The sequence below is a fragment of the Natrix helvetica genome, assembly GCF_964273705.1.
Source record: "Natrix helvetica genome assembly, chromosome: 7".
Classification (NCBI taxonomy): domain Eukaryota; kingdom Metazoa; phylum Chordata; class Lepidosauria; order Squamata; family Natricidae; genus Natrix; species Natrix helvetica.
In genome coordinates, this window is record NC_138558.1 from 58,325,928 (window position 1) to 58,336,782 (window position 10,855).

General features: G+C 32.8%; 1 long non-coding RNA gene across 1 annotated transcript; it reads left to right on the forward strand.

Moving 5' to 3' along the window:
* Positions 1-998: 998 nt before the first annotated feature.
* On the forward strand, positions 999-9,891 carry LOC309395521. The gene is made up of 4 exons (XR_014175921.1): positions 999-1,126; positions 1,260-1,329; positions 8,222-8,277; positions 9,192-9,891. It is a non-coding gene; the product is annotated as an uncharacterized lncRNA (long non-coding RNA).
* The last annotated feature ends 964 nt before the right edge of the window (positions 9,892-10,855 follow it).

Here is a 10,855-nt window from a genome sequence, read left to right on the forward strand (position 1 = left end):
CTAGATGTTTCCAAAATGAAGGTGGAGAGATTTTTGAACTAATTCCCAAGCAGAGATTTGTATTCCAACACTGAAATTCTGAACTTTGTGACAGATTTTAATGGTTGTGGCAGATACTTAATGTAAGCCTGCCAGGGAACTTCTTTGGGAGAAATAATAGACCGAAGACATCTTTGCAAAAGCAGAGTTGACAACTGAGGCAAAGAATGAAGAGAAATTCAGGACCTCTCTGGACAAAGAAAGGAAGGGAGATTGTTCACGTATGTACTGCATGGCTGTTTCTCATGTGGAGACTGCATGACAGTAGTCTCCCATGGGTTTGTGCACCAGGAGACAATGGGAATAACCATCTTCCGTGCAGCTACAGTCAGTACCTTTTAAAGGACACTAGGTTTGTTAATGTCACTTTCTCATCACTCAGAAAATTGCTCATTAACTAATTCTAAGCTACTAGAAACTTTCAAAACAGTAACTTTGAATATGATGGGTGAATTTGCCTTCAGGCCTGCATGATGCAAACCTGTTCCTTTAATTGGTGGTACTCTGGGGAAATGCAAGCAACAATGACTAGAGGGAAAACAAACTCCTGGAGCACATTCCAGTCTCAAAACACTTCATGCCCATCAGGATGGAGTGTTGTAGGATATCTTAGATGGCCAGCTAGCCGACAGTTCCCTTCCTTCGTTGCAATAGTTGCCAGTTACAATATTAAGATCAAGTTTATGAATTATAGTAATTTTAACATTTGAAATTGAAGGCCCGGGTTAGTCCAAATGTTAAAATAGAAGTTCAGTGCCAAATGTTTATGACTCGCATCAGTCTTTGATGTGAATATAATTTTGCAGGGTTATGAGAAGCAATCGGAGGAGATGCTTTGCAAAATGCATGGGGAAAGGCAGAACACCCTCCCTGAACTATTAAAATAACTTTCTAATTACAGGCCTTCTGTTGTTTTTGCCGGCAGAGTGTGCTTGGCCATACTTTTTGCTATTTTCATGTTGAGAAGCCAGGTCCATTCTGCCTACTGCCGTTCTTGTCCCACGCTTACAAGTTGCTTTCAAATGCTGCAGGCTATGGGGACAGAACGGGACTCATTGTCAGCAATGTCATTGCCTTGCAGTATAAGGTAGGGATGGTGCTTGTTTTATTATTATTATTGATCACTTCCTTCTGCTTCAACCTACATCCTTCTTTTATACCTGGAACCTGTTATCTATTTACATTTGTGCAGGGTTTTGGTTTTTGTTTTTTTGTTGAAGATTGCTAAACATCTATTCAGAAGAAGCCCAACTGATAGGACACAGTTATGGGGAGCACCATCCTCCTTAGGTAACTTTAGCAAGTGGATTTTTAAGCTGTCTTAACTATTTGTGTGCTATGTTTATGAGCATTATTATGCCCAGAGGTGAAAAGTTGTATTACTTCAGCAGCATTTTTTTCCTGCTTAGATAGAAGTCACAAGAAGATGATTCCCATGTACTTTTTTCTGTATAGATAAAACCCACAAGAGGTTAATTCCCATTTTGCATTATCTGTACTCCAATTGCTCCCATTAGATTTATGAGGGGTCTGTCAGCACTCTTACAGTTCTGAAATCCAGTCTTCCTCTGCATTTCTGCAGGTTTTTGTTCTTGTTAGAAATACTGCTGAATTTCATTATTGCTAGGAGAGAGAAGAAAGCCTGCATCCATCTATGATCACTCTTTATCACAAGATTTTTCCCAAAATGTCACTATATCCAGAAATAATTGGCTAACAAGTGGTTTCCATAGTAACACAGTGACTGTATTTTACCTAAAAAAAAGAATATGTGCTTGGCCAGCAGGTTTAATTTTCTCAAGTTCATGATATCCCCAGTGGTTATTAATGATCTTTAAATATGTTTTCCTTAATGTTATTTGATGCTTCGTGTTCTCTGCAAATACCTGCATGATTCACTCATATAAGTACATTTCTTGCTTATTGCATATTTGAAAATTAAGGATTAATTGTATAAAATGCATTTCAAGTGATACAGGTATTCTTATATGCCTCTACCTATGGCTTATGTATGTAACTATGTAATGTATTATTAATCACATATATTTAAAATAACTATTTTGCTTCCAAAGCATATCAGAATAGTTAGTCAGATTCATATCTTCATTTATATATGCTTATATACTTCACAAATAGATTTGCATGCAGGCAGAACACAAAAAACAACAGTGCTTTAAATATTCAATTTCAAAATGTCATTGATATTTTTTCTAATTAAATGATATTTTCTTAATTTCATTAAACCTAGGTTAGCTTGTTCATCTTAGTATTAGACCAATCTCCCTATCTCTAACAGAGGCTTTAAGTAAAACATTTTTCCTGATATTAATGTTGTTTTGTGATTATTTATGATTTAAATATTATAACCACTTGCACTTCCTGAAAATGCTATTAGGATCAAAACAAGGCATAATATTTTATCCAATCTTCTAGATGAACTATCAACATAAACTTCTCTTGGCACTGCTATTTCACCCTAGAAAAAGAACAAGAGTGAAAAAACCCATTGTAGTTTTAAACCAATTGCCAACAATACTGGATAGTGTGGATCCTGAGAATGGGAACAGTCTTTGCTTTCCTAATACATACCCTGTTTCCCTGAAAATAAGACCTCCCCGGATAATAAGCCCAATCAGGCTTTTGAGTCCATGTGCTAAAATAAACCCTCCGCAAAAAATAAGCCCTTCCCGAAAATATCGCAACACAGCAGCAGCCATGAGGTGACCATGCTCGCCACCTTCTGCACCTCAAAAATAACAAGACTTCCCCAAAAATAAGGCCAAGTGCTTATTTTGAGGGTCAAAAGAAAATAAGACCCTGACTTATTTTGGGGGAAACACGGTATTAGGAGCAAGAGGAAGGAACTAGTTAGGTGAGAATGAGTTTAGAAGAAACTAGAGATATAATGTGACAAAAGTTTTTCCTGGGTCCTATCTATAGAAGTCCTCTCACAACCACAAACTTTGTTTGTGTATGGAATAAAGTAAGGGAACGTTTACTGTTTACTTCTGTCTTGCTTCAATATTTCAGTTGTGATGTGAAGTAGTATAGTTTTTAATCTCACCTGAACAAAAGCAAAGCCTTTCCAGAAGAAGTAATCCTTACTTTTCTATGCTCAGTGACAGAATATAAACGTTGATATATGTAGTTTTAATTTTTGCATATCTAGAGAAGTCAGGAAAATAAAGTTGCAGATGGTCTGACAATATATAAATTGCTGGTGCTAAGGTTTTCTTTTTAGATTCTTTGATATCTGTACTTTTTAAAACAATCCTGGTTAGGACATTTCTTTTCCAACACACTATGCAGATATTACATTTGATTCAAAGTTACATGTTAATTTTGAGGACCTATACTTTATAATCTTTTTTTTAGTACTATCAGAAATAGATTTATCAATTATAAAGAATTATATGTAGTGTGTCTCGGTAGAGTGGGGTGGCAATGAAAAGAATATGCTGTAGGAAGCAGAAGAAATGAATCAAATAGAACAGGGGTGTCCAAACTTGGCAACTTTAAGACTTGTGGACTTCAACTCCCAGAATTCCCCAATCAGCAAAGCTGGCTGGGGAATTCTGGGAGTTGAAGTCCACAAGTCTTAAAGTTGCCAAGTTTGGACATCCCTGAAATAGAAGCTGGTCTTGTCATTGACTTTCTCAGAAGGTTATGTAAAACATATTGCTTAGATGCTTTGACAAATTAACTTTATGTATCTAAAGGGGAGGAGATGAAAAAAGTGGATTGATTAAACCATCTCCTCTCACCACTCCTCTTTATTTCTTCCCATGTACTTTTCGGTGTTCACATAAAATCTCAATGCAACATGTACATGACAAGTTGCATTTAATCAGAAGTGTTACTAAAAAGATAGGAAATGAACCAACCACTGATACCTATATAGAATATTACAATTTTTAATCATTCCTAGGAGCCTAAAATTGTCTTTCTTGGTCCTACACAGTCGGCAGCTTACTGGGTTGCTATGTGATCTGTGGAAACTACCAGGGTTTCACATATGTGAAATAAATAAATGCCCATGTGACAGATTGTTGATAGCAAAATCTCTCTCCTTCCCTCCGTCCCTCTCTCTTTCACACACACATACATACTCATCATCATCATCTGTAGAATAAGGAAAAGCATTATGGAGGGAGAAAGAAGAATATCACTTTAGATTATATCTGTTTTCTTTGTTTATATGCTTAATACAGCAAACCTTTTGGGCTTTTAAAAAGAAAACTCTTAAAATTATATTGTGAAATGTATCAGTATTTAGAAAAATAAAGGGAAAGACTATGGCTTGTGTAAGTCAGCCCCTAATTAATTTTTCCTTGGTTAGGATATTTGGAGGAAAATTACTACCTATAATATTTCTTCCATGGATCCCTTTTTGTATCCTAGGGCGTAAACAGTACTCACGCTAATTCTATAATAATAAATACCACAGCAAGAAATTGGGATCCTCCCTCCACTTACCCAGGTTGGTATCCTGCCAGTGTCAGGCTATACTTCTCATCATTTCCATTAGATGATGGAACAGTATCCATAATCCTCATAGCTGGCTATCCAAAATCCATTTACCAGAGTATATTAGGAGTACAGCATTGAGGCAGCATATTTGTATAGAATTACATATTGAGGGAAACAGCTGCCATACACAAGCCTGCCATGAATACAATGTTAAGGCTTAAATATGAAGAGCAGGTTATCCACTACTTTCATAGATGCATAAAAGGAACAGACAATCCATATCTTGTGTTGTACATACTGCTTTATTAGTTAGATAAATAGTACTGACCCTTTAGTGCTATTAACATAATTGTACAATGATTGGCAACAAACCAATTAGTGAAATCTGTGTAATTCCTTTACTGTACTCTAAATGTAATGTGCTCATATTTACTAAGATATTTGCTTCTTTAGGGAGCATATTAACTTTCCCAATATTATGTCATACCATATAAAAGAAGATACAGCTTTGAGAAATCCTTTGTGACAATTATAAGATTTTTTAAAAAATTAAAAACAAAAGAAAAGGCATGAAAAAAGAAACTGATGAACAAATTACCAAGGGGTTGTGGTGCTTTGTCCTTCTTTGTCGTCTGACCCTCCCTCTTCATAACTTTCTTCCTAAATATCTCTCTCCCTCCCTCTCTCTCCCCTCCCGCTTCCCCTTCTCTCTCTTATCTATTTATCATGATTCTAAATTACCAATCTCTTTCAAAGAAGGGCTCTTTTGATTGGTAGCTGCTTAATCATACTCCATCCCAGTCCCTTTTGGTCTTCTGTGAACAGACTTTAACTAACTCTCTGGAAAGTTCTGGCATTCCAAGGCATCCATAAACTCTGCTTATTTGCCTCAAGATTTCTAGCTTCACCATGACCATTGTGCATGCAGGAAATAAATGAAATACATTTTATATATAAATGAATGCACTGAATTATCTGTCTCCAGAATGATTATAAGCTCCTATCCAAACCCTTGTACAGTACTATTTCATTTTTAATGTTACACTAGCATGGCTTTTTATACAACTATCTTATCCAAAACATAGTATTGAGCACCACCAGAAGGTTAAAACTTATTCTTCTTCACAAAAACACTTTTGAAATATTATTCTCATTATTTCTATAGCAGACAATAACCTGTTTTTGAAACAAAAGAATTTATCTGAGACAGTCTGACTGGTAAAATTTTACATTGCATTCCTCCTTACTTGCTCTGCTTGCTACTTATGCTTTTTCTATATTCTGAATTCTGCTTCTAAGAGACAAGTTATTGTATAGTTCTCTAAACTCACTTCTTTCTTCCTGAAAACTTGGAAGTTTACATTACAACCATACTTGCTATGATTTTATTTTAAAAACAATGCAGAAGTCAGCAGTACAGGAGAAATAGACATAATATCTTATGCCACATTATTTGGAGATGCTTCTAAAAGAAAATACAAATCATAACAAATCCATTAAGTTTAGCCATTCCTCCTATTATGTACTCTTTCCACAATTGGTTTAATATGTATTTCACCCAACCCCCAGTCAACTAAAACCCATATTCTTTAGTATGATAAACAGCTTTGCATAGAAGATGGATAGGTCAAGTATATATTAGTGCCAAGCAATATATAGAGGTGCAGTAACTTCAAAATTCAAATAGCTTGGAAATCATTGGCTGACAAATTTATTATGCTGCTACTATAAAATTCTGAAGGGGCCAGTTACAGTTTTGATATGATCTAGTATCACCATCATTGTATTTTGGTTTAATAATCCTAGATTTCTGAATATGGTTTGGGGAGAAGGAATTGATTTTAAAGAATTTTGTGAGTATTGTGGGGTACAGATTTTTGTTAACCATTCAATAAATAAAACATGATGCCAACAAGACATTAGAGTATGAAAAACTTGATGTATTTAATATGAGGTACTTATTAATTGTTTCTTAATTACTTTATTGAAAAGCCTGACCAGTACTACTCCATTTGTCAAGGTGAATCCTAAGTCAAGGACTACTTATATTATAAAAAAAAACTATTGAATAATCTTTAGGTCATTTCAACAAATTACCATTGGAAATTTCATTAATTTTTTATCATAATAGGAATACTTGGGGAGATATTTAGAAATCTTTATGTTAATGTAAATGTCTGTTATATGGATAATGAGTTTGTTTGTCATTACCAAAAGAAAGAAAACACTTCTATCCATTTTTGGATAATTTTCCTAGGTATTTTATTTTATTTTAAATTTCTATGCTTTACAAGGTGACTGGTTGGCTAACAAATTATAAAAAATAAGTAAAAAAATAATTAAAAGATTAAATGAACTGACATTAAAATATTAAAAACTGTGTTAAACCCATGCCTACAAGAGCTAAGATATAGATGGGAGGGCCTAAGATCTTCTCCCATTAAGTTTGGGAAGCATTGATTTAACTGATCATTGATTTAAAAAAAATATATGGCAGCACAGTTTCCCTTCACTTTGAGCAGGAAACCATAAATCTGTAGGCACTAAAAGAAGCACTAGGCACACTTAAATTAGAAATTCTCAATATTCTTTCCCTAAAATACAAAACAAAACAAAATGGCCAGGCCCAGTCCATGTGATTGACCTGACTATAAATGTATTGCATCATTTAATCCTTCTCCAAAAACAGCAATTATCAGTCAACAAAATGCTGTTTTCTCCTATCTACATGCCAATCTTTCAGTTACAAACAATTCACAAATACCAAAATAAATGGATGGCAGCTGTCCATGGTGAAAATGACGGAACATTCAGAGAATGAATATGTTATGATAAGCAAAAACTGATTTTGATTATTCCTAGCTGTCCTAAAAATTAGTAGCACTTATTGTTTCTTTAGTCCAGTGCTTCTTATAGTATTCAGGATAATTTATTTCTACGGAATAAATGTTGATTGTGTTCAGTCCCTCCAAAGATCCAGAAATCTGCTTCAATTGGATCTAAAAAATAAGCTTATATTTATCAAGCATCAGAGTGAAATTAGAAAAAGTAAAAAAATATATATAATTGATAAATTCTATTTTAAAACGTGACAAATTGAGCCAGAGTAAAGTTTAAAAATAATTTCACTGGTAAATCTGTTCATTTCTGTGTACTAAATAAGAGAAATCAGCAGAGTTCACATGAGTCTATATCAGTTGTGCATGTTTTCTATGAAATACTAGTTTTAAAAAACAAGAAATAGACCACAAACTATTTGCATAATAATTTCCTGCTGCAATCTCATAATCTGCAAGTGAATTTAAATTACTGTTATGATTGGCACTGGAAGGACATGTAGTATATTAGGTAACATTAAATAGTTATGGAATCATATAATTCATTTGAATCCAGACTGTTCATTATTTGCTATAACAAACATTAATATGCCATCATTTTAGCATCTGAAGAATTTCATGTATCATTACTTCTATTGTGCTATTATGTGAATGAATCATAGAAGAGCAGTGTAGAATGAACTTAATAATTCCCTTAGAGAATTCTGAGAAAGTGAAATCTATATTTCAATAAATCTGTTGTAAGAAAGCTACATAGACGTATCTATGCAATTCAGGAATAATTAAAACCCTAGAAGAAACATAACTTTTATATTGTACATTACTGTAACTTACTTCTCAGAAATTAAATTTAATAACTTATCCCAAATTCCCAGGATGAAGAATGAGAATTAAGAATGACAAAATATAAAAAACATCATCTAAATATACCGTAAGTACCATTACATCATATCTCAGAGGACAATAAATGGAAATTGACAGAACTGTATATAAGTAAATTTAGAATTTAAATTTATATATGCATATTCTGAAAAGTAAATATGTACAAGGATGCATTTTCATATGCAGTATTCTTCGGATTTCAGAAATAAATAATTATTTGTTTATTTACTTACACTTTGTGTAATTTACACCAATCCAGGTACTAGGAATGACATCCAAAGAATAACAATAATACAAAAAGAAAACTCAGTATGTGACTTTCAGTCATTCACTTTTAGCCATGATGTCATGCTTGGATAAAAAGATAGTTAGTCAATACTTATCACAACAAAAGATAAATTATCCATGTTCCTTTTAAAATAATATATATTTTAAAAGAAATCCTAAGGAATGCTTATGACTTCAGTATGGAAGGTTTAACTCTTCCTTTTTCCATCTTGATTCAAGATCTTCTTATTTGTGCAAATAAAATTAATTAATTAATTCCTGCAGAATACTTTCAGAATATTGGTTTCTTCTTGCACCAAAATCATAATCCAGAATATTTCTATTATTCATTTTTATATGTGATATATTTTCTGAATTTTACTTTGTGCAAACCAATATTCAGCAAGACAAATTATTTTCTTTCATGCTAAAGTTATATTCTATATCTCTTGGCTGCTATATTTCAAATACTGTGTTATAAATCTGTAATCCAACAATTTTATAATATTGGAAAAAAGGATTATTTCACAGATGTTTTAACTGGATTTCTGCACTGAGTAGAAGATTGGACTTGATGAACTAAATGGCCCTTTCAGCCATGTAATTCTAAATATTTCAATCAAGAAAAGAATAACATTTTAGTCTTGTCTGGTTTTTTTTAATGTGTTCCTATTTATATGCTATTCATTTCTACAGATCCAAAAATGGATGTCTCACTGGTATAAAAAATTATTATCACAGCAGATGTGCCAAGACAGAAAGAGGAAATGGCATTTAGAATAACAAGGCATGGTAACAAGGAATATAGAGAATGATGGAGATGATGGAGGAGAAAGGAAAAACATGAATGGAAACATTTTCAATGAGGGCCAAAAGAATTATTGCAAATAATAATTTCATAAAAGAACAGCTGAAGCAAGATGAATAAGAAGTAGATAATAATAGCAATTGATGTCATTTTAATTGCCTTTTCTAAGGAATTTAATTTCGAGGCAATTAGATTTTATTTAATTGCCTAAAATAGAAGACTGGTAAGTCATAGTATATGTTATCTAGGAATGATAACTAGAAATGTGCAGAATCTTTTCTGCCGTGCAAAACATCAGTTGAAATTCATGCAGCTTGTTATAACTTTACTTGATTGTGAATTTTTATTTTATTTTTATTTTCAAAATAGATGTGATGGATGTGAATAACCATATCATCTTTTATTGAACTGCATGAGCTAGCTCTATTCTTTATTTTTAAAACAAATTGTTCTTTGTCAACTGCTGTAAACATATTTTTAATTAGAAAAATCAACAACCATCGCCAGTCTGTTGCTTTTTAAAATTCTTTAATTTAAAGAATGCATGCTGTAGCGACAATTGATTCCCCTTGAAGGAGTATGTTCAGAACCAAGGTATTAATTAATTAATTATTAATTAATAAACATATTAATTAATGATGTTTCTGCTATTTAATTTTGATTTCAGAACATTTTTAATATATTTGGTAGAAGTATTTTCCTGACTTGACTGTGCAATCAATCAGAAACTTTATTATTTTCCAAATATTTTCAACCTTCTTCTGGTACTACTGCCCTTATCTAATCCTCATTGTTAAGCTGTATTCAATTATCTCCAAGAATTTTCCCTACCTTTATGGATATGGTTGCACACTTGCCAATGCCAAATTGCATTCCAATATCTTTAATAAATTCTTTTTTGCTTTGATGTAAAGAATCTAGTTCATCCTTTGTTCTTCCAAATAATTTTAAATCATCTAAATAGAATAAATGCAAAATATGTATGGCTTTTTAAAGACAATTTGTACCCACAGTTTATCTTCTTCAAAATTGTTGTCGTTTTTTGAATGATGTTCTGGGAGCAAATTAAAATGAGTTGGTGAACTAATTAAATTTTCTAAATGTGTATTGTTAAATATAAGGAATATATTTTTTCTCCAAGTATTTGTCACATGAAAATGTTACAAGTCAGTAACAGCTTCATGGAAAGGTGACACAAAGCGGTACCAACTTCCATCCTTCTTTGCCATTATACTGAAAATATTAAGTTATATTTTTTTCTGCCGTATACAGGCGTATAATAGAGTCTAGATTTCAAACGCAGAGTTTGGCTTTGAAGGAAGACATCCTACACTATTATTCTTTAAAGTATCTTTTCTCCCATTCTTATCCTTAAAGATTTATGTGTCCAGAAATGACACAAGTGTTTCAGGGTTTTTCCATCTAAATTAACATGTTTTTATTTTAAATCCACTTAGTAATATGAACAAAATATTCCAGATAGGAGAGAGGGTTATGATGGTTTATTCTAATTGTGCTATATGAGTTGCCCTGAGCCTCCTTAATAAATGCA